Here is a 25,207-nt window from a genome sequence, read left to right as displayed (position 1 = left end):
CATCAGCTTTACTTAAGTCATGCCATTTCTGCTGAGGACGCATTCTCATAGCAGGTTTCCAAGCTAATGGCAGCTGGGTTCCCACTTGCCCATCTCACCAACCTGTCAGAGCGTCTTTTCACTTGCTCGAGGGAAAGGAACACATACTCGGATGATGCTGATATACCTTACCTCTACAGTATTTCACACAGTCTCAAGAAAGTCTCGGCAAAGTGTAATGTTGCTGTCGTCTTAACAGCTAAGTGCAAGATAAGAGGCTTTTGCGTGGCCATTAAAATAGGCTTGATAAAACTATCGGTAATCATCCACAATGGACAGTGTCACGTATAAAAAGGTTCACCACTTGCAGAAGTAATAAAGTTTATTGTGTTCCACTGCCTTATGGCTGCAACTACTATGGGCAGACAGGCAGATGTCTGATTTTGCACCTGACTGAGCACTTTCAATCTACAGGAGGGAAGGCAAATTCTAATCTGGCACTACACACTCAATCTTTTGAACGCAAATATGAGGATGACCTATCTCTTTGAACGCCTAATTTCCGCAACACATCAGTGGTTTACGGAAGGGAGAAATCTGTCGGTAGATACTTGAGGTTTACTACATCGGTAACGCTAAGGACACGTGTGGCTAAGCTGTGGGTAAACTTTCGCCGTAAGGAATTTGCTTTTTTAGATTCACTAGTATGCCAGTGACTTTCGATTGCATATCCTCCTTTCACTGCTTTGGGGTACTGTGCGCACGCATGTCTTTGCGGATCTTCTTTTGCGGCTTTCTTTCAATAAAATTTCAGTTGTTAGTCCAGCCTCTTGAGCTCATGTCTTCTCCTGTGTTGTGTCTTCTGGCTGGTTTTAAGTTGAGTCAGTACCAGTATCAATATATCTCTATTGGCTACTACCTGATGCTGTCGCTTGTATTTTGCAATTTTAAGTTATAGGCTTTTCAAGAGCGCATCGAATAAAGGCTTTTCCTTTCTTGCAAAGCTGCAAGTTGTGACTGCTTATTTCAAATTTCTTGAAATGCCCTTCGTTGAGATCTGGCTGTGTACATGTGCCTCAGGTGCTTGGTTTTAAACATTTTGCCTCTCTGAGAAGCAGCGCTGGCATTCGATGACTGTAATTTTCCGACTAGCTAATTGATGACTAGCTATTTTCTGTTCAGAACAGTGCAGCCACTCAACAAGGCTGCCATTTATGTCATGATGGAATTAACGATTTTTCATTGTACCAGCATTGAAATGAACATATTATGTGATGCAGGATATACTTATTGACTGTTTTCTTCCATGCTTCTGCTGTTTTATAAAATTGCAGTTCTTGAATCAGTCATTGGTGAGAGAATACCTCTGGCATTCAGTGAACTCTGTTCAGTCTGTCGTGCCTAAAATTCACTAGTGACGTGACACATAAAGTAAGTGATGTTTCTAGTTCAGTATCCTTTAAACAAAAAAAAAGTGGTAGGGTTAAACCAAGTACACGTGTGAAAGCAGGGGACACTTAAGTGCCACTCTGAGGGGTTTAGTAGGATAATGCCCATATAGACAGAGGTGGTAATTCTCTACTTAACATTCATAGATGGCGGCGTACCACTACTAGCGCAGTGGCGCAGCGGTTAAGGGATGTGCCACTGCATTGACAGGTGTCTGTTTCTATCATAGCCACCGGTAGGGATCGTGCGACTCATGTTGCTCTTCCCGAGCAACCTTTTGCGGCCAATCATTATTTTGACTGCCACGGTGGACAGTTTTCTCACAATCCAATGCGCAGAATGTGATGTTGCCACAAGCTTATGTGACCTAGGTGGTGAGATGCCCTCCTCCCAATGGCTACAGTTGGCGCGATGCTTCTCCAAACTTACCTGAGCTTCATCCTATTGGCTGCAGCTTGCGTGATGCTGCTCCGAACTGACCCGAGCTTGGGATAGTACAAGCACAAGACAAGATTCTTGCTAGGGGTTGGTACATGTGGAATAGTGCTTTCGCACTAAAAGCATGAGGGAGGGACAATGGCTGTCAGTGACTGAAATATGACAGTGAGATGATATTAATGTTGATAAATATCCAAGTGTACTTTAGTTTTACAAACTGAACACGGACGCTCAAGTAGCTGTGCTCTGGTTTACAATACACACCGATTAATAATTAATTAAAGAATTTACTAGCTGAAGACATGCGTGACACTCTCTTCTGGTACAGCAGATTGACTAAACATTTACAGATGTGTGGCCAGCTTTATTCTGGTGTTTGGATATAAAGCTATTACACTTTCGGGTACAAGCCGGTAGACTGTTTCTTTCCTTTTTGTCTGTCCCAACATAGTATTTGTGTTGGATTATGAATGATCTTCCCTTTCAGTACAAATTTAGCCTCACATTTAAACACTCTAGACAATAAAGTTTTTGCTTGCACTTTTTCTTCTTTCAAGTCATGATTTAGACATTAGAATACATAGATCACCACCTGGTACTCACCTGTGACTGCTAAATTTATAACTGAATTTCTTCTTGGCCCTGTTTAAGTTTCAGTTTCATCAACCAAATGATGGGTGTGACAAGTAGGACACATGAGACACGAAAAGAACGGCAGTTTAACTGCTGATATGTTGCTTGTTGTCATTCCAGCTCTTGAAGCAAGCTGGTTTATATGTTTTAGTGAATTAAAACTATGTATCAGCATTTATATTACAGGTTTTTTTTTCGTGCCTCATGCTACCTAAGTGTGAACCCCATGTCTCAGCACTCGTTCGGTTGATTAAAGTGAAATATCATGAAAGAAGAAATTAAGATACAAATTACTTATTGCTAATAGTTGTCCACATGGTGGCATAAGTATTCTAATGTTTAACGCATCATTTGAAAGAATAAAACGAACTAATGCTGGGTGTCTATAGTTCTCTAAGTCATAATGGGAACAAAACCCAACACTGATGGTGTGCGGACAGTTTAACCTCATTGAAGACATTTTGGGTGCCTTGTACAGTGCTTTTAAATGTAGTAACTCTGATAACTTCCCTGAAAATTTCCCTTTCTTCAAGAAGCTGCCCATAACAACCTGACTAATATACATATTTTTTTCCATTCAGACATTGGCATGGATTCCAGTGTTGTGCCCCTTGGAGGTTCTGGTTATTCTCTGGTTCAAACTATTGATTACTTCTATCCATCTGTTGAAGACCCCTACATAGCTGTAAGTGTTCAACATTGTAAAAAAATGCTTACCTGCATTTAGTAACCTGGTGGCAGATTGTATACTCGAACTTCAACATCACAGTGCTCTGCTGTCACTTCAGTCAACTGTACAAAAAATACTAAGTGTTATTTTTTTGCAGAAAGTTATGTGTCTGTAGTTTTAATACCAGGCGATAAAACGAAACAAAGCAGCATTAAATATATATTCTTGTAGCTGTAAGAGTATCACCAAACTTTTTCTATAATCTGAGTTTCTAAGTGCTAAGTTTGTTCACTTATTGGCTAGTCTGGATAACAGGTCACTTACTGAGCAGTCTTATTGGGCTCAAAACCACACTATAATTATACTTTCTATAAGCGTGTAAATAAATCTGATTGTAACGATGTGTCAATACGATAGCAGCGTTTGTTACCTTACGTCGGCGGTTGTTCTAGAGCCAGCCAGCAGCGCGCGCTCAGCGATAGCACTGCCGCTACTGCGTTGACACATCTTCGTTGTTACACAATAATGAATCAAATAGGTGACAGGCCTCATGTTGGTGTCCTTTGCTGGCACCATGTGTACAGGATGTTTTCTTATTCATTGTTTTTGTTTGTTGCAGGGCAAGATAGCGTGTGCCAATGTGCTGTCTGATCTTTATGCACTTGGCATGACCCACTGCGATAACGTGCTGATGGTAATGGCTGTCAGCACTAAGCTCACTGAAAGTAGAGGGACATTGTCGTGCCTCTTCTCATCAGGGGGAGTCAAGGTAGGATCGGCCCCTGCTGCAGTAAAGCCTAAGATGTTTGCATCAATGTTTTGAGGTGTGTGTAGGCCATGGCTGCCTATCAGAGCTAATGTGAGTGTGAGGGCACTAGTTGTGTGAGCTCTCAAAATTTGAATGCAGTCTCAGATTTCTTTTTCAAGTTCGTGCGCTTAGCATGGTGAAGAGATAACTTGAGAGAAGATCTACAAGAGATGTCCATGTCAGACAGCAGCTGTTCAAGTGTTTCAGCTTTTAACTCTTTTCACTGCCTGAGGTCATGCCCCAGTACTGAAGTGATAAGCATGGTGCAAATAGCTTAAATGGCATTTGTTTCTCCACAGGACTTGGCTGAACAAGCAGGCACAAGGGTCACAGGAGGGCAGACTATGCTCAATCCTTGGCCTATGATTGGTGGTTTGGCATCATCAGTCTGCAGAGTCTGAAATCATCTCGTGAGTGCAGTAATCGTTTGTCTTTTTTTTTCTTTTTCCAATGAATTAAGTTTTCCATGCTATTTTTGTCTGTGTTAGCATTTATGAAATGCAAAATGTGAGCATTTGAGGCTCTGTCTGTTGGGTACTATGATGAATTTTTCCAGCATGAGCGTCGTTTTCAAAGTTCAGATAAACCTTACTTAATACCCAAATAATCACCACACTGATGATGTAGTTTGCCCGTGGAAATACCTGACTGTACAGGCAAAGCTCATAATTTGAATTTCTGGATAATTCGAACTGTACGACTGGGTCTGGCCATGCTCCACTGGGTCTGTGTGAAACAAAGCCCATTAATTTGTTAATTCGAACAACCACCACCGTGCCTGGAGGGCGGGTGACGCGGTGAACCAAGAAACATTCCCACTAGGCTTCACCACCTCTTTGGAGAAGTGGGCAGGGTTAAAATGGCGTGAGAGGCTGGGTAAACGGGGGAGGGGTTTCTCTCTGTGCTAGTGGTAGCAACTAACTGCATTACCTCTGAGCCGGCTTGCTTGTATGGGTTGGTCTCGAATGATTCAGTAGCTTGCTGTGTTGGGTTTTGCTGTTGAGAAATTGATCACATGGCCAGCGACGAGATGCTTACAGTGAATCAGACATGTCGCAGTGTCTCCAGCACTCCAAATCCGAAACCATGCGGTCGTGCGCGAAACGACGACGTGTGCCAAACGAATGAGTTGGAGCTTGGCTGATGTTTGCTGTGTGTATTTGTCTCGGTTTTTCAGTGCCCTTTGCATGTGATTGGTTGCGGCCGGAGCAGTCAACCTACACGGTGTACCGCATTTAGAATTGTCTTCCGTTTGCGGTAATTACTGTGCCAAAATGCTTGAAGAGAAGGTTGGAACCATGCATGAAGTCAATGCCAGAGCATTATCGAAGCAGGATATCACCAAAAAGCACACTCATTGGTTTGGCAGTGTGCGCCTTGAGCCAGGGGAGGCTGCAAAATCGGGCAATATACGTGTGGTCGCTCGGTTTACCTTTGCTTGTCGACTTCAATGCTTACGCAACCTCGCGACTCACAAGTGTGAATTTGAAAGTCACAGAGGTTGCACTATATGGTTTGGTCAAAAAGCGCCAGACGTGAGACGGTAGTTCTTTTGACCATGCTCAGTGGTGGTTGTATGCCTTTTGCAACTTCAGTGGGGCCCTCCGCTGCGGTAGTTTGGATGCACTGAATGCTATGCACCTCTTCAGTTTTGAAGGTGAAAAAACGCCTTCAGATAAAAGGTAGGAGGTGATGAAGGAATACTTTCGGACAATGAAATGGCTAATCTCGCTACCCGACTGCTTCCCAAATGCATATTCTGTTCACTTTTGTTTGTTCGAACTTCAGTCAATTTGAACCGTCGTCCCCATCGAGTTCTTATTAACGAGCTTTCACTGTACTGTACAATTCACTTTTGCACAAGTTCAAACCATGTCTTATTGGAATTGTGGTCATTATATCAAGTGCTATCCCGCACCCACCAAAGATGTTCTGATACTATTTTGCACTCCACTAAGTCAACGCTGATGCTTTTTGCAAGTAGAGTACTTGTAGCAAAGGCCCAGCAGGTCAGTCGCATAGACAGTGAAATTTTGAAAATGGCAATATAATGTAAACAGAAAAAGAATTGCAGCAAAAACCTTTGAACATATGCCTTCCCCCAGAGCAAAGAATGACAGCAATAGTAATGCTATGCCTGTCTCAACGTTATCCTTTTAGAAGGTTTGCTACAGAAGTAGTCACTGCGTCATTAAAGGCAAGCTATTTCAGAACAACAGGAAAGGCCCTAGACAAAAACTGGAATGTTCATCAGCCTGGCCATTTAACCTAATTGCTAAATGTTATGCTCCCTTTACAGGCCAGACAATGCACAGCCTGGAGACGTGCTGGTACTGACCAAGCCCCTTGGCACCCAGGTGGCAGTGAACGCTCCCCAGTGGCTGGAGAAGCCGGAGCGCCATGCTTAGCTGGGCAAGGCTGGCATCAGTGAAGAAGATGTACGCAGGGTCTACCTCCATGCAATAGACTCCATGGCACGTCTCAATCTCAATGGTTGGTGCTGATTTGTTCGTGTCTGCAGTTTTTTTTTAGTTGCCTATTTGCTTATGTGCTTATTTACGGCAGTCTCTGCAATGCCTTCCTGAGGTATTGTAGAGGTGAAACATGTGCACTCACAGAAAGAGAGTGGACAGATACTAAAGTGCATACAAACTGTGAGCAATGCTTTAAGAAGGTGACAACAAAATAGTTGATAATTGAAGTACAGCGCAGTGGTCAGGGCAACAATAATAAATTCGTGTCCCATGATGAAGACAGCTTCCACTACAGTAATCGTAACATAAATAATGAGATGAGATATGGTATAGCATTGAAAACGAAAAGTGCAGGACATTAGTGCAAACAAATAAAAAGAAGCTCCAAGAATTTGATCACGCACTTTAGGAGATGTTGCTGCACTTGGTAGATTCTGCAAAATATGCGAGAGCAAAGGACATCATGGCATGTAAATGCACAAAGAAATTGGGGAGTTCATTTGGAGAAAAAGAAGGGATGGGCTAGCAGGGAGAAGGATTAAAAAGGCAGAAGTGAAGAAGATAAGTTGTGAAAAGATGAACGCAAGAAGAGTGATGCTGTCGCAGCTAGGCAAGAGGTGGGAGAAAAGGAAAGTCGTCTTGTTGAAATATTGGTTAAGGGCCTGAGGCTTCCCCCACCACCAGTTGTTTGTTTTCTGTTGTGAAGCATCCAATCCTTGTGGCTGTCTCTTTACTACCACAGCCGTTCAGTCCAGTGTTATGCCAACAAATAAGGAAAAGAAAAAAGAAAATAATTAAAGTCGTGTCTGGATAGTACAAACAAGGATACAGGTTAGATTAGATTGGAAAACACTAACCTTGAGAAGGTGGTGGGGCTGGGAAGTACTGTATTTGGCCCATCTGGTTTTTGCTTCCTTGTTTATTACATGGAAATATCTTAGCTTGTTAGCAGCCCATGGGAAGGGGGACAGTGATAACCTGGCGACCAACATTAAAGACTGCAGTAATTGAGTTACTACCACCTTACAGGGTATGCTGGTAGTATCTGTGCAGTCTCACATTTTGCAAGTGCAAGTATGTGTGTTCCACTTACTAGTACTTCACTGTCTGCATGCAAGAAGGCTACCACAAAATTGCAGACTTTTGACGAGGAAAACTTTTCATTTTGATCAAAGCAGGTCTTTATCAGACCAGCTACATTTCTTTCCTTTTATATCATGAAATGAGAGGCATTGTACGACTATTCATCAGTTGTGTATTTTGTGACCAAGTGAGCATTGACTTTCACTTCACTCCTGCTTGTGCAGAAACTGTGTTAAAACAAATTTTTTGCCTTTGTTGTTCCAGGAGCTCGGCTGATGCACAAGCATGGCTGCCACGGTGCTACAGGTGTGACAGGCTTCGGTCTGCTCGGCCACACCCAGAACTTGGTGCAGATGCAGCAGCGCTCAGTGCGGTTTGTGATCCACACGCTGCCCATCAGAGCCAATTTCCTGCCCTGCTGGCCGCCACGGGCACCTCCTTCAAACTAACGCACGGGCATTCGGCCGAGACCTCTGTTGAGCCACTGACTGACAATCAGTCGAATTTTTTTTCTCTATTGTAGTATTTCCTTCTCATGTCTTTCACAGCTTCTTGAAAATAGATACAACACAATTTTTTAAACTTTCACCGTAAGGAAGTGCTAAAATGTATGCAGAGTTTAGAGTTACATGAAAGCGATGGTGTTCCTGTCGGAAATCCCCAGTTGTTCCTTGGAAAGATATGTTGTTGTCTCCTTTTGGGTGAAACTCTTTTCAGATTTTTTTAATGTAATTCAGATGCTTTGCTCTGAGTAGTACCAGGAGAAAAGTAAACAAAATTGACAGGACAATCATGAAACCTGATGCGAGAACGCTGTAATAGCAGTTGGATTTTCGCTCAGTGATTACTTTGATGCTTTTACTTTAATGAATGCTTTTACTTAAAGCCGAGTGCAACAGAATTTTTCTAGAGGGTGTCTATGTTGGCGGCCCCCTAGCTAGTGGGGCATGGTGAGGCTGTGGCCGGTTGGGGATGCTTCTGGAGGGCAGCTGACTTTCCCACTGTCTCTTTGGATTTGATTTTACTGTTGCTCTTTTTGCTCTGCTGCTGCATGGGCTTCTGGTGTGTGGAGGCAGGCAACGGGTTGGTGATGGATGCGTGGTTCTTGTGGAGGGTGGAGTAGGGAGGTCTCTGGCACTTGTCGAGGCTTCACATAGAGAAAATTTCTTGTCTTCACACAGATAACGCTGCCCTTAGTACAACTGTAGCCAAAAATTTTTTTTTACTTAGCAATGCGAACTTCCTGGAAACGGCAATAAATGGCAACAGCGACATGGCGTGTGTCCTTTCCACACGCTCTTTGATAAATCAGAGCATAGCGACGGATTCATCGCGTGACTTAGTATCTTGGATCACCCACCGGACACCCAAGATGCAATGAACAAGTTAAAGCATCATTTGGGGTGTTTTCTCAAAATCTCTTGCCAATATATTAGCATAGGAATTTATTTATTTTATTTATTTATTTATTTCAGTACCTCCAAGGCCTCTGGGGGCATTAGTGGAGAGGAGTGCATGAAAAATATATAATCATAACACAGGAATTGCAGCAATTTTGCGGCAATACAGGAATTGTGGTAAAACAGCAGCAATTTCATTTCAAGTTTATTTCATAGGTTGCACTCGTAAAATTTATGGCGTTAGTGAGTTACAAGTTTCCTGTTTTCCTTTCTCATGTGGAGTGCTGATGTGCCTTCCAAAGGAGAATGCCGAAGGATCGTGCAAAGAAATTGAGCAGCAGGACGGATACCCAGCGTGGATCATAGAGGATGTTGTTGAAGGGGAGCGGGTAGCAAGGCTGACGGACTCTCTACGCGTGCTCGAAGTGCCTTCAGCCGACAAGGAGTCCTAGCTTTGGTAACACAGGCTTGTGAATAGGGGACAGGGAAAGAATTGGTTGTGAGGAAGGTTTCCAGCCTTGCAAGGAGTTTTGAAAGAGTGAGCTGTGATGTTTTTACTGATGGGGTACCTTATGGCTGTCATATGCAACTACGAATGCCACATACACGAGTGGCGACAGCTTTGGTCTTATGCTGCATGCCACTGACATGAACGTTAGCTAAATGGACTCCAAACAAACATTTTGTGTTGTGTTAGTGATATTTTATGCGCTTTATGAGCACACCAATATTTTTGTTAGTCATGAAAGATAGTCTTCTACAAGCATTCGTTATGTAAAATATTTTCCCCTTTTATCATATAGTAGTGGTTTTGATGGTTTGTTCAGTTAAGAGACTGGCTGTTCCTTGAAGAGACCTTCATGAATCTGTGCTGACTGAATATTACGGTGGTGTGGAGGATGGTTTGTCTCCCGTGGGCATCTCTCACAGCCTCTCATTGCTAAGCCTCAGCCATTTGCCATGCATTGGGAATAAAAATATTTTGCAAAAATTCTGGCTCTTGTCTTTGCTGAGAGTGTGTGTGGGCACACTGAAGCTTTACCCATCAGTATCATTAAGAGCAGACATTACTTAGCACCATTAGATACAGGTTGCTTCATCCAATTTTATGTAAAACGACTTTTGAATTGAATTTTTGTGAAGACCTAATTTGCTCGTTTTGTCACGACTCATATAAACAGCACATTGCAAGAAATTGCTCCCCTGAATAATGTGGTTAAAAAGAGCGCTAAGGAGCTTGTCACTTATCCTTTCCAAAATTTATTCCTTTCCAAAATTTATTCCTCAGGACTTTACCTGATTTTGTGAAATATTAAGCTTGAGGAAAATTACTTGTTTACAGCATCTCATTTCGGAACATGAACATTGTGCTTGGTCCAGTGTCTACTTTGGGTTCTGCACATGTCAACAGTGCATATAGCGCTCCTGCACATTACTGCGTGGTGGACGTAAATGTTAGGCAATGCAGCATGCTGTAACAAGACAGATTCAAACCAAACTGCACATGATGCTGCCATCAGTGAGAGTAACAATGGGAACTTCGGTTGCAAGTGCATTAAACACTTGAAGGTTCCCATATCTGATCATGGGCTTTGGTTGCTGTAGCATGTGGCGTTGTCTTTAGCGCTGTCTTGTTGCCACTGCACGCCCCAAGTGATTGTGACGAAGCTAGCGCAAGGCGCCGGCTACGTGCAAGGAGTGGTCGCGTGATCATAGGTGAAGTCCATGGCTCTGTTTAACAGCTAGCACTTTAAACGTTTTGGACGCGGCGTGGCCTTCCTTCCGTTTGCCCCATGGCATGCTGCAGCAATGAGCTCCCGAGACTCTTCGATGCCTGCTGCTTGTACTTTGATGCAGGTGTCACAGTGCACGGCTATCAGGAAACCTCTTTCTTCCTTTCTTCTTTCACTCCCTCCTTTATCCCTTCTCTGAGGGTGTGGTGCAGGTGTCTGCCAATATGTGAGACAGATACTGCACCATTTCTTTTCCCCAAAAACCAATTTCATTTTCATAGTGGTTAGGGGTGTTCCGCTGCTAAGCTTTAGGATGGGGGATGAAAAGAAAATTTTGTTTTTTGAAAGGATAGCGTACCATCTCGGTGAACACCTCAACCCTGTGGTGAACACCTCAACCCTGCCGTGGGGAACGGCAGAAAGTATATAAAGAGTGAAAGAAGGAAGAGAGAGGTGCCGTAGCAGAGGCTGCCTGATAATTCAGACCTGGCGGGGTACTTTAATGTGCACTATAAATTGCCACTTGTTATACGGGACATGAACGTTTGAGTGCAGTGAGGCCGTGCAGGGGCTCAAGGACCTGTGTGTCCTAAATGTTTTATAGCGGGAGCTACACTAGGCTACCAGTCGAGCATTTCGTGGTACACGCGAGGGGAAAGTTGTGCGTATGCGCCGATACCATGTTACATGGGAGAGGCCAATTGTGCTCATGCGCCGTTACCATGGCAACCGTGAAGGAGTGAGTGGCTTCATCGCTGCTCTCCCTCCTTTATTCCTTCCCTTATGGCTCGGTTCAGGACCACGTACCATCGGCAAGGACCGTATGCCTTGCTATGTGTAACAAAATTTTCTTTTCTACAAATCATTACATTTTGACTTAATAATTCTTTTTAATCCCCACATTATTATTATTAGTATTATTATTTATTTCGAAATCAAAACTCTTGTCCTTTCTCTGCTCATGAGGTAGAATCTACCGGTGTTGCATTGCCGCGTGTTTTTCGTTTTTAATAACTGAGTGCAGGCGAACAGCCACCCGATTCTTGGCCGATCCCCCAGTGTGGGCATGTGCTATCCTTTGATACTTTGATAGGCTAACAACAATGACATATAAACTCGTATGACATCATAATCATCATCATCAACATTTTCATACACACGTAGAACGGCTGCTGCCAAGAACGCTCGCACGTTGTGTCACGGCAGCTGGCGGATTGCGGCCGCTAGGCCTATCGCTTGTTCTCTGGATGGTCCTGTGCTCAAGCCTTCCTGGCTGCGCTAAGGCCCTGTCACGACCGGCGCCGGGTGGCCAGCCTTGCGTTATTTTGCTCTTAAAGAAGCTTGAGTTCAACGAGGGATCTTTGTTTTGCCTAAGGTGAGTAATTTTTGCTCCGCGACAGCGGCGCCCTTTATCGCGAATGCCTATTTAGTCTTGCGTGGAAGACTGCTCGCGCCAGCTGCAATGACCGCACAGTTTTCTTTAAAATATGCCACCAGAAAACGTGAGGCCAGTAGGACTTCGAGATGCATTGCAGCGTCCCGACAGCGTTCGTCTTCTGTTAGACACGCAGCACGTTTGTGGCTCCCGTTTCCCACTTACGTGCAGCGTTCCGAGCATGTCGCTCTGCCTCGGCTGCATCTATGACCCTTCCACAACGAGTCTTATGTGCCACTTCGCCTGTGGTAGCTCTATCATTAATGCTGCGGTTGGTACTGCACAGGAACGCAGAACGCTGCGTCGTCCAGTCACAGCAGGTTATCTTGGGACGCGTTTGTACCCGGTGTGGTGGCTCAGTGGTTAGAGCGCTCGGCTACTGATCCGGAGTTCCCGTGTTCGAACCAGACCGTGGCGGCTGCGTTTTTATGGAGGAAAAACGCTAAGGCGCCCGTGTGCTGTGCGATGTCAGTGCACGTTAAAGATCCCCAGGTGGTCGAAATTATTCCGGAGCCCTCCACTACGGCACCTCTTATTTCACTCCCTCCTTTATCCCTTCCCTCGGTTCAGGTGTCCGCCGATATATGAGACAGATACTGCGCCATTTCCTTTCCCCAAAATACCAATTATTAATATGGGACGCATTTGTCGTTGTTTATAGCCCTTTTTGTGACTTCTTTTGTTGCCCCGAGTGATTAGGACCAAGCTAGCGCGAGTCGCCGGCTATGGGCAAGGAGTGGTCGCGTGATCGTCGGTTAGGTCCATGACTCTTCGCTTTAAAAGCTAGAGCTTTAAAAGGTACTGGACACGGGCGGCCTCCCGTCCGTTTACCCTGCGGTGTGCTCTAGCAACGTGCTCCCAAACGAGCTGTCCACGAGATTTTCTTCGATGCTGTTGCCTGTACTTTGATGCTGGTGCAGCTGCGCACGTGATATCAAAACCCATCTGCTGCTGTGGCTTATTGGTTATGAAGAAAACTATTAAACCTTACGCCCCTAATCCGGGGCAGGGATAGTGCACTGACATCGCCTTAGCGTTTCGCCTCCATCGAAACGCTTAGGCGCCCGTGAGCTTTGCGATGTCAGTGCACGTTTAAGATCCCCAGGTGGTCGAAATTATACCGCAGCCTTCCACTACTGCACCTCTTTCTTCCTTTCTTCTTTCACTCTCTCCTTTATCTCTTCCCTTAGGGCGCAGTTCAGGTGTCCACCGGTATGTGAGACGTATACTGCGCCATTTCCTTTCCCCAAAAGCAATTTTCATTTTCATAGTGGTTACAGTGTGCCGCTGCTGAGTTCTAGGACGCGGGATGGAAAGAAAGAAAAATTGCGGGGGGGAAGGAAAGGTAGGTTAAATCTCTGACATATCGGTGAACACCTCAACCCTGCAATGGGGAAAGGGAGAAAGTAGAGAGTGAAAGAAGAGAGAGAGGTGCCTTAGCAGAGGGCTCCTGATAATTCAGACCTCGCGGGGTACTTTAACGTGCAGTATAAATTGCCACTTGTAATACTGACATTGGCAAAACGTATATATGGAGAACAACCTATGCTTGCAGTGCTCAGAACATGTGTCAGTCAGGCATCGATAAAGGAGTGAGTGAAACAAGTAACTGAGAAAAAGGTGGCGTAGCGGAGGGCTCCGCCAGCAAGCTCGGCAAGCCGTGGCATGTCTTTTTATCTTTCTTCATTCAATTTCACATTCCTGCCTACGCACGCCCATGCGGCTCCATACTGCGTCTTTCCTTTCCTCCTTGTCCTCCTCGCAATTCCAGCTAGGGCTGCTGCTAAGTCCTGCACAGCAATACGAGAAAGTTACTGTGCACTTTCCTCAAAATACGCAGCCGTGCGCACGTGCCCGCATTCGAATGCCGCGTTAACGAGGTGTGTGGTAGTCCACGTCGGATATTGCGAAAGGTGTGTGCTGTGGGGTGCTCGGATATTCGCCATGCCGGCAGAAGTGAATATTTACATTCCGACGGGAAAGTCGAAAGCATCGTGATATCGAGCTGAACAAGAACACACCGTTAGCGGTGGCGAAGACGGAACTACTGAACTACTTCGACCGATATGCCGGCGCCGTTGGTCGACCACGCGGCCATATCTATCGGAAGAAAGAGAGTGTTGAAAGAATTCGTATGCCGGGGGTGGGGGAGGGGCAGTCGGCTTCCGCTGAAACCCGTAAGCATAGCTCTACAATTTTATTTATTGGAATGTACGTTGGCATGGCCCACCCTGCCAGGTGGCAGTTATTGGTTGATCGCGGGAGGTTGTTCAGCCAATGAACGCTGCGGCCTATTGCTGCAGTGCCGCGTGTCTGCCACAACGTTGTCAGCGCTAATTATTGCAGTCCACATCTCTCTAACCACCGCCGCGTACCTCAAAGCGCGAATGAGGTGTCCACTGACCCATAGAGCCAGCTATGCGCCTTTCCTTTCCTGAAAATCAACGTAGACTTCGATGTCAGTGGCAACGCTAATGAACAGCTTTGTATATCCTGGATTAGCTAAGCAAATCCTCGGCCAAATTTTTTGTGCTGCAAAGAGTGTGAACAAATGCTAATCTGAGCCTTCATGAATCCTTGCCCTTTTGAAACTGTAGCAATGGAAGCAGCGCCAGGCAGGAGAGGTAGTCGAACCGCAAGGCTTGTTAGAATTTAGCGGCGCCCTGCTCGATGACAAGATCTCCGGTTCGTTGCTCGGGCTCATGCCAATGCAGACGAAAGTGGGAAAATGGTCTCAAGCCTTATTTCGGCGCTCACTGACTATGCGCTACGTAGCTGTTGTTCCGAACCACTCCATTGCGATGAAGAGCCGTAATCAACTAAGTCCTTGCGATTCTCAACGCGCTCGTCCTTCATCGGAAGGACGGTGCTGGCCCATAATAGACCTATTGCCCCTTGACGTATTTCTGGCCTACAAGCTTTTCATTCATCCGAAGCTTTCCGCGGCGATGTGGCGCCGTTGTCGGCCCTGGGCAACCATTGGCGAGTGGGGCTGCTCGTGTTTTTAATTCATTCTAAGCATACCGATGCGATGCCGAGGTGCCCATGTGTTCGTTATTCACCCGAAGCACTTCGCTGCGGTGCAGGCCCGTAATCGACCTAGGCATGATGTTGCCCTGTACGGTAATCTTTCATCGAAAGCACTCCGCTAAGGTGCCGGCCTGTAATCGACCTATACCACCTAAACATGCTGCCTCGCGTGTTCGTCATCCTTCGGAAGCGTTCCGCTACGGTGCCTTGCTTAGGCCACCTAGACATAGCAGTGCCCCACGTGGCAGTCGTTCATCCGAAGCACTACGCTCCGATGCCGTTTCGCAGTCTACGTAGGCCTTAGACCTTGGTAGGTCACCTCCCTGATCGATGGAGACTACTTGGAAGAAAAGAACCCTCATCCGACGCGCCGATTGCCCAACTTTCTGGTGCAAGAATCCCGATACCCTCTGGTTTTTGCAGAAGTCATATAGGGCGTTTTGCGAGATGTTCGTTGTTCGTCAATTGGCTAGACCCCTCTGCGATTCCGAAAGAGACTAGAAGGATGCGGTGCTTAATGTGTCAGTATGTGCTTTCGGTGTGTTAACAATATAATAATCGGTCTTTGAGGAAAGGAAATGGCGCAGTATGTCTCATATATCGTTCGACACCTGAACCGCGCCGTAAGGGATGGGATAAGGGAGGGAGTGAAAGAAGAAAACAGGAAAGAGGTGCCGTAGTGGAGGGCTCCGGAATAATTTCGACCACCTGGGGATCTTGAACGTGCACTGACATCGCACAGCACATGGGCGCGTTAGCGTTTTTCCTCCATAAAAACGCAGCCGCCGCCACCTGGGGATCTTTAACGTGCACTGACATCGCACAGCACACGGGCGCGTTAGCGTTTTTCCTCCATAAAAACGCAGCGGCGGCAGTGCCCGTTAAAGATCCCCAGGTGGTCGAAATTATTCCGGAGCCCTCCACTACGGCACCTCTTCTTCCTTTCTTCTTTCACTCCCTCCTTTATCCCTTCCCTTACGGCGCGGTTCAGGTGTCCAACGATATATGAGACAGATACTACGCCATTTCCTTTCCCCCAAAAACCAATTATTATTATTATTTTTAACGTGCACTGACATCGCACAGCAGACGGGCGCCTTGGCGTTTTGCCTCCACAAAAACGCAGCCGCCGCGGTCGGGTTCGAACCCAGGAACTCCGGATCAGTAGCCGAGTGCGCTAACCACTGAGCCACAGCGGCGGGTGTGTGTTAACTGCAATCACAGTTTTTATGCAAGAATGAAGTCGTGGTGCCCAACATCAGGGATGCTGTCACTCATGCCCATAATGCAGCTGCTGTATTCAGCCCTAATTACTTATGCAAAGCCTCTTCGCAGCTCGCACCAAAGGCCAAGACAGCGAGCAGCTCCAGGCCCACCCGTCCGTCTTCTGGTGTGACCGCTCAAGCAGAAGACATAGTTGAACTCAACTCAGAAGCCAGTCGGCGAGTTTGAAATGGCACAATAGTCACCTGCCACTATGGAGCCTCCTGCAAAGCCGTTTCTTCCGGGGCCGATGGCACCGACGACCGCGTTTTGCGCTCGCGACCGGGAGGACAACTGCCGGGAGATGGCGCTGCGCGTCCATTGTCTGGACTCCGGCTGGGGCACGCCGACAGCGTCTCAGCTTCGGCGGCTTCTCGGTCTGCAGTGCGCCGTGGGCCAAGTGGTGGCCGGAGACTGTGGCGAGGTCGCAGTCTACGAGAGCCCCACTTGGACGGCAAACGTGACGCTGCAACTGCAGCGGTCACCCAAGGACTCGTTCATGCATATCGTACTTAAGTGGTGAGTGCGCGACAAGTACTTCTGGATTTCCCCTTAGCCAGTCTTCGGTCGGCCTCAACAATCATATTGTTAGGCCTCTACTGTCGCGTAAGTTGAGAAACTCCTCATATGCGCTGACATGGGTTCAAAATTCGGAGGTTTGCAGATTTGTGCGCACTGGAACTAAGGTGACTGCAGTGCCTTTTGAGCAATGCAGATGAATTGTGAAGCACTGCTCAGAATATGGTGATCGAGAGGAAGAGGTTGTAGAGCTTCATAAACAACTTACTGCGGAAATTATTATCGGCCTCTCTGTCTATTCAGTCTCAGAAATCAGGGGGGGCGTGTTTATGCAGACATTTCAATTCAAAATTTCTTGCCTGGTGCAATTAATGAACTATCGGCTTCTGCGGGCTCATAGCCGCCATATTGAGGTGGCTAGGGTGGTGAGAGTACCGCCATTTGTGTTCGAACATATGGCTTCTTAAGATTGTACCAGCTCTTGGTTCCGCGCGTCAATTTTACATTCACTTCCGCAGGTGCGACCAATGCCAGAACGCCTCTAATAACGGCGCGGCTGCGGGCATGTCCGGCCCGCCAGAATGGTGGCTCGCATCCGAGGAGCTCGAGGAGTTCTGCGACCCGTACAGCACCCAGATAGCCACGGAGCACAAGGACGTACCCGTAAACGCGTTCGCCCTCGGCTGCTTCCTCGGGTACAACACTTTTGTGGCGCACTTTGACAGCACCTACACCATGCCGCCTCCTCCATCGCCACTCTCGTCTGCCAAGTCTTCGTCCTCCCTCTCCGGCAAATCAATGTCTGTGAAGCGGGGAAAGAAGGGAAGAGCGGTCAAGTCTAGCTCCCCTTCAGATGGAACAAGCTCATCTGCGAAGACGTCTTGTCCCAACAGTGAGCTGACCTCATCTGAAGGCTTTAAGGTGAGATGATGTTCCTGTAGGGTGTTTTCTGACGGCGTCCGTCCAGAAGTTTGAGTTATGGCAGTGGTGGTTGCATGGTGTAAGGTCATGGGAATAAACTGCATTGCAGTCTGTGAGGACATAAAGTGTCGTATTCTAAAAGCAGCGTGTTTTTCTGCTGGGCAAATAGTTTCGATGATGCTGAGAGCCCCAGTCGCAAGAGGGATATGAGAAGGGTAGTCAGGACTTGTCAATGCATCATTTTTCTGGAAGGCAGTGGCAGCTCATAGGCACATTAAATCTAACCCTTTTTTCCTGGACAGGTTTTGGGTACGTGATGGCAAAGCAGAGCTTCGGGCCTGGTGGTCACGCACTTTGGCACATGGGCCCCTTATCCATTCATCTGGTTCCTTACATGTCTAGTTTGCTTGCTTGGCGCGCAGCCTAAATTGTTGTGGGGATTGAATTCTGTGGAGAGCGGATCCAGAAAGATTTAGAAACACTAGTGAGAGGTGAAGGGAGAGTGCTTTACACTGCGTGGATGATTTCAAATAACCAATTTTATGTACTCCTTCCTGTATCAATGACCTGCAATTCGTCGTCCAATTTTTCTTACGGTGCAGCGATTTGGGGTGACGCGGCTAGGTTGCATGACATCGCAAATGATGAGGAAATGTATCCTCAGTCTTAAAAGAGGACTCTGAAGGGGTTTGATATACTGTGCTTACAGTACATAAAGCTCTTCAAGGGCCTGGAACGTATTAGCCACGCTGCATGAATTGGCAAGTGCGAAACTGTACCAACATGGATAGGCGTACTTAAAAAGTACGGCAGTTTCGCAGTCGGAGCGGAATAATTCGGTTTAGGCCCTTCTTCTGAATGCCTTCTCTTCCACCAGGTGACGCAGTGCAATGCGCACTTTGAGCACTGTTACAATGGGTTGTACCTGTACTTCGTGGATGTCCGCAAGCGTAGCTCCACGCTGTTCCGGCTGCTGGTGCGGTACTCGACCATCTGCCGCATCATTCTGCGCAAGACGTCGCCGACATCCACTATTGTCTACCTGCAGCTGTTGCACCCGCCGCTGCTTTACAAGGTGTGCGCTGGCAACAGCGCCACCAGCCAGTGCAACCGCGAGGGCGACTACCTGCCACAGGTGAGCAGCGCTATATCGTTAATTGCTTTCAATGGACTAAAAGAAAAAACCTGCCGACAAACACACTCCTGTACTCTTACGGTTTCCCCTTCCGCTACAGTTTCCTTTAGTCGTAGAGTTCTACATCACTGCGTAGAAGGGCAGCTGTGGGGCAACACGCAAAATTGCAGGACTGCAAGGAAAGCTGTATAGAAAACTGGACCACTGACTGCTGTGGTGAAGGGGATGTTAATGGGCGTAAAACGTATTTTAGGCGTCACCGGACTTCTGCTGCTTAAAAGAGCGCGGTGTAAAGCTTCACGACCACTACCAAGAGTGGACATACATCCTTTCGCTTCTGCGTCCTCTGCTCCTTGTGTACTTTCACTCTAACCGCCTAGCCTTTGTTTTCCAGTTACTGGTATCTGAATTTTTTTTTTCAACCGTGTCCCGCTCCCCTTCTTTCTCGAGAGGCAGTAACGGACATCGGGGAATGGGAATCCACACAAAAATTCCAAAACGACTACGCCGGTATGCCAATAGTTTAATTTGACGGGGCAAGAGCCCATATATCCTTATCCCATTCACAGGGCATAGTGATAGTGTGGCAGTACAGTCGTGACCTCACTGTTTTTTGCTACACAAACATAAAGTTATGACAGTGGTGGCTCGAGAAGCTCCTTCTTAATACAGCCATTAGTGTAGATGATGGGCGCTGAACTTAGGTCAGTCATCATCATCAGCAGCAGCAGTAGTGTAACTGTGACAGCATAGGACAGAGGATTTTGCTCTTATCCCAAATTAACCCTGTCCTTTGCAGCTGCGATCACCTTATCTCTGCAAACTCCCTAATTTCATACGCCCATATTAGTCTCTGCCTCGCACTGCTACACTTGCCTTCTCTTAGAATCCACTCTGTTACCTTAAGTGACCATCCGTCATCGTGCATTCGCATTACGTGCTCTGCCAATAGACTGCAATGCTATTCTTGATTTCTTGATTTCAACAAGAACATCAGTAACCTGAGTTTGTTCCTTGATCCATGAAATAATAATAAATTGATTCGTGTCAGCCTCAAAATAAGCCGCACTACAGCTTGCTCACCCACCACCTTTCCTGTCGCAGTTCGACCTGTCCGACACCACCCCGTGGGACCGGGCCGTCGAGTTCGGTGAAGGACCCTTCAAGTGCGGTTCCGACGTTTTGGGCAGAAGTCGCATGATGCGCCTGACGCTCAGTGGACCACGCCACTGGGCACCTCTCTGCAACCTGATCCTGCGCACGCGCAAAAACGCGCAGGTTTTTTACGCGCCGGTGCGCGAGCTGCATGCGCGCGAGTTCAAGGCAGTGGCCAGGCCCAGCGTGCAGGACTTCGGCGTCGTGTACGCCTTGCTCAGCGTCTGGTCCGAGAGCTTTCAGGTAGGGATTTAACTCATTGCGTGGATTTCTTGTAAGCTCAACCCCAAGAACAAAGGTCAAAAGCTGACGAATTAGAAATGTTCCAGGACGTCGGCGTGAAACCTTCGATCCTCTTGAACATTTCTTGTTCTTGTCACTTTCAAACTTCTCGTTTTCTGTAGAATAAGTTAAAAGACATACAAAACAGACAGTACAAGACACCCTTTGCGTGTCTCTATATCCGTTGGAATTGGATCAAGTACATCACATAATTTCCATGTACAGGACCTCCAAGATTAATGTCAAGTACGTTCTAAACGTAGCTGCCTCATGTGCTCAGTGGTTACGGTGCTCGGCTACTGACCCGGAGGACCCGGGTTCCAATTCCGGTCGCGGCTGCCACGCTTTAGTGGGGGCGAAACGCAAAAGCGCCCGTGCGGTGTGCGCTGTTGTTGGTCGTTAAAGATCCCCAGGTGGTCGGAATTACTCTGGAGTCGCCTACTTCAACGTCCCTGATAGGCTAAGTCGCTTCGGGACGTTCCCCCCATACCACACTATACCATTTTAAATGCAGAATCAATAAGGATTATCACGAGTGAATGCATATTGCTTCCAAAGTAAGGGTTACTCCGATGGGTCGGATCTACGCTATTGACGGATGAAGATGGCCTTCGTTCGGGGATTTGCTGCGTTGGCGGTTTTGGCATATCGCGCTGTGCCATGACCTGGCGTAAATATAAAACTGCGTCACTATTCCATGCGCGCATTTTTGTGGACCTACGGTGTCATTTTGGGTTTCAATAGGGAGCTTCCCGAAGCGAAGTAGAATTAAGCGGGCGCACGACTCGAACGGCGCTTGAAAACTGCACTGTCGAACGCGGACGAGCAACACCTGGATTACCGCCTTTGCAGGTCACCGATGAGCTGGCGATGGACGCTCAGAGCTGCCGGGAAACGCTCCTCGAGTTGTCTGCGCGCGCCGAGGAGTGTCCCCGTGCCCTGGAAGAAGCCCTCTTCGAGATCTATTTCTCGCTTAGCCAGGGAAAGGTGAGAGCCCGGTTTTTCAGGCTGGCTTTAACAACAAAAGCTTAAGGGCCCTCTTGACGTCCGCAGCCCGCTCGCCTCGCACCTGGCCTGGCGTTCAGTAAGATTTGTTTTCTGAACTATGTTAAGTAAGCTTTTATTGCAGAATTCTGTACTGAAGGCAGCAGCAGAACAGTGGTTTTCTTAGAGCGAAAGCTCGACTCTTCCCACAACTCGCAAGGTCAAGTTTACTGCGCGTTTCACCTTGAACCGGCGCAACGAAGGCGTAGCAAGGAACGTCATAATACGTAACTCGCTGTGGATTCGCCACAGCTGCGCTCGCTCCGGGCCTCTTCGCTGCTCTGCCACGTGTCTAGCAAAAGGTTGCAAACACAGTTGCTTCGCAGGCGCTTGGTCTCTGTCTTGCCATGGATAACGCGCACCAGACCGACTCCAGGGCCAAACCATATGTACCCTTGCTTAACAATTTCTTTCGCTCGTATCACTAGGTTAAACAAGCGCTAAACCTCTGTTAGCTTTTTTTTTAAATTGAAGAGTGTAACTTCAGATGTGTTTTATGTAGCAGAGCATGTTCAGTTCGTGCCCATGACAACACTATACGCGCTCGTGTGCAGTAGTGGAACCTGTTTTTTTTATAGTGACGGTAAAATTAGGCCAGTGGCAACGTTAGGAAGCCAGTGTAACGAAATATAAAATTAAATTGAAAGAAATTATATTCAAGTTTGCAATATCCTCTTTCTTGGGAACGCGCGACCGACCAGAAGCGATGGACCTCCTCCACCATGCGGTTTACTGGGAAGCACAAAAAACGGACTAGGGACGGATTAGGCGACACAGAAACACGTTCACGAGCGCTTGTGTCCCCTATTCCGTCCCTCGTCTGTTTTTTGCGCTTCCCAGTAAACCACATGCATAAACAAATAGCCCGGCAGGTTGTTCTCCTGAACTCCTCCTCGAGTTTCCGCAAGATGAACACCTGAGAGGCACCTGCTTCTTTCCCGATGAAGTTGTTACAAGTGTAGTGCATTGTTGGCATCAGCATTCGGCCTCATTCCTTCACGGCGGCTTGCAGGCTATATAGGGCAATGGTAGCGGAAGTGGGGACTACCAGAGACTGCATCGAAAAGTGGCATGCTGCTTTCTTAGCAAAGTTTCACTTGAGCCTTCCAAAGATGTTGTGTCTGCATTATTGTCGGCACTTTGCATGCCGTGACCAAGCTTGCTCACGAGAATTGTCGTTAGAAAATTCAAAGTCTGGTTTCCTGTGTCTTCCCAGCATATCGCAAAAAAATGTGGATAACGCTTGCTTTCATGCATGGGAGCCACCGTTGTCGGAAATTTTTTATTGTGTGCCTGATCGTCGGATAAATAGCATAGGAATGTGTGCACGCTGATATTAATATAGCTGCTCTTTGAACGGTTGCGAACAAATGAGGGGATAGGTCGTTCTATCTCTTTCACTGTGCTAGCGTACGGTGCATACGGACGTTCAGGGAGCGCTTATTCAAAAGGTCTAAGCGTAACACCACGCGGGCGCCTGGGAGACCTCTGATGTTCGTGCAGAGCTGCATGACATGGTGTAGACTGCGCTGCTTTAAGGTGGCTACAAGTGCGCGATATTACAGAACTGAACGAGGAGCTCAGTTTGATACACAAGGAACTCGGTATTAAGACATGTGATCGGTTAAAGAATGCATGCAGAAATGCAGTATGCTAACTGTGTGATGATAGGGGCACACAAATAAGTGAACGGTGTGTAGCTTAGCAATTTTGTGGAGCTTGATCTCAAGGTGTCATTTTAAGCGGAAAGTGAGGAAAAAAATTCACTTTACACATAAGAAGTGCCGGTGAACCCTGAACATAATCGTGTTTTTAAATTTTTTTTCATTTCTTCTCGGACTACAGTTCCTTTCAATGCTTTATGTACATCAACACTATTGCCTCTTTTTCCTACCGATCTTTGTGCAACGCTTCTATATATCCAGCATATCAAGAACAGTGTCCTTGTGGCGCGGTACCGCGCAGGTGTTCTAGTTCCGCAGTGCCCTGGAGCACCTGTACTTCCGGTATCGGGCGCACCGGCAGCGCATCGACGTTTTCACAGGCTCGGTGATCGCCCAGGAGCTACCATCCCACATGGTCAAGGTGCACAAGGTGATCCTGACGCCCACTCGGCGCGTCTACATGCCCCCTCAACTTGTGTGCAAGAGCCGCCTGCTTCAGCACTGCGACCCAGATTACGCCCTGCGCATCGTCGTGCGGGACGACGACTGCAAGCTCATCTCCTTTTCGCTGGGTGCCTGCAAGGACGACTTTCTCAGCGCGGTACGCTGTTGGGGGGTTCATGATCGCCCTGTGAACAAGTAGCCGTAGCGTGCTTAATTTTTGGAAAAATGCAGTATCTGAAGTCTCAAGGAAAAAAAATGGCTGGCGGTTTAGCATTGCTAAGCACAAAAGACTGGGCGAAAGCACTGTTTTTTCACATGTACACCACCGCCACGTAGCTCAGAGCGCTGTTGAGGTGTCCTCTTACTCGGGGATCCAGTTATGTTCCTCCCTTTACTCAAAATTGGCATTCTAAACATGCCACCAGTTTTGAGAGAAGGAAAGGCATGTAACTGCCTCAAATTGTAGGTGAACAGCGCCGCCTATTCACAGTGCGACTGGCGTGTCCACTCACCTAGTGAGCCGGTAATACACTTGCTACTGAAAGGCTTCACACGCACAGACACCGCTGATACCCGAGGATTGCGGCTACTTCCTTTCGCACTGAAGGGCACAGGGAATCAGAATGCCATGCGACAAATCTATATTGGCAGTAGTGCTACATTTCAGTCTCACATTGATGAGCTTCTATTTGCCTATTTTAATTTGATTTCACCGTCGCTTTTTCGTTCCGCTGCTGTATGGATTCATGTAGCTGGAGTGCAGAGGAGGGCACAAAACTGCATGAAGATATTTGATAGGAACACTGAGGAAAGTTATGCATGGGATGGGCTCCTTGAAATGACAATGTAAACCGTCAATTTAGTTCCTCTCTTTTACCTTGGGCTTGTTTTCTGTAGGTGATCAAGCCTCCGCTGTCGTCCGGCCTGAAGATTGGTGGCCGCCGGTTCATGTTCCTGGGTTGCTCGACGAGCCAGTTACGCAGCCATGGCGTCTGGTTCTACGCGCACGACAATCAGGGCCGCACCGCGGAGCAGATACGCGATGGTATCGGTGACCTCTCTACCATCGTCAGCGTGCCCAAGTTCATGGCACGGCTTGGACAGGTCAGAGGCCAGTCACGTTCTTGTTGAGAGAGGTGACGGGAAAAGCGACTAAATCGCACGAAAGTATGTGAGGGAATCTCTTCTTCACGTTTAGTAACAGAGCTTTTGTTTTCAAGAAGGTTGAGCCAAGTGTCTCTGCCATTCACCATCATTCATCACACTTTCATGGCCAGGTGCATTGCGTCAATCCATATATGTTTGGATCGCATTGTAGCTATGTGAGCCCTTCATTGATCAGCGGTCCGCAGGGATCAGGCGCCATGTGCAGTGACTCATATCTGACTGTGAAATTATCCACATCATAAGTTAGGCCTTGCGCGTTTTCGAATCGAATGTGGGAGTGTTAAAATGCTCCAGAGGGGGAATGGAAAGTAAGACTAGCGTTCATAAATAATTACGACACTGCACGGACTGTGTCCGGAGATCTAACCAGGCAAATCAGCCTCCTTTCGGAGTACCAATGCCCATTATGGAGGTGTTGTTTCCATTACACACTTTCTACTGCTGAGAAGCCACTCTTTAATGTTCTCTATATTTGCGAAAG

The 25,207-nt window shown here is 47.1% G+C and overlaps 2 pseudogenes; both read left to right on the top strand.

Moving 5' to 3' along the window:
• Positions 1 to 2,902: 2,902 nt before the first annotated feature.
• On the top strand, positions 2,903 to 9,597 carry LOC144133883 (inactive selenide, water dikinase-like protein; annotated as a pseudogene).
• Positions 9,598 to 17,478: 7,881 nt separating this feature from the next.
• LOC144133782 (uncharacterized) overlaps positions 17,479 to 25,207 on the top strand; it is a 30,745-nt pseudogene continuing 23,016 nt past the window's right edge.

The sequence above is a fragment of the Amblyomma americanum genome, chromosome 1, assembly GCF_052857255.1.
Source record: "Amblyomma americanum isolate KBUSLIRL-KWMA chromosome 1, ASM5285725v1, whole genome shotgun sequence".
Lineage (NCBI taxonomy): Eukaryota > Metazoa > Arthropoda > Arachnida > Ixodida > Ixodidae > Amblyomma > Amblyomma americanum.
The sequence above is the reverse complement of the archived record's forward strand: the minus strand, read 5'-3'. Positions and strand labels throughout refer to the sequence as shown.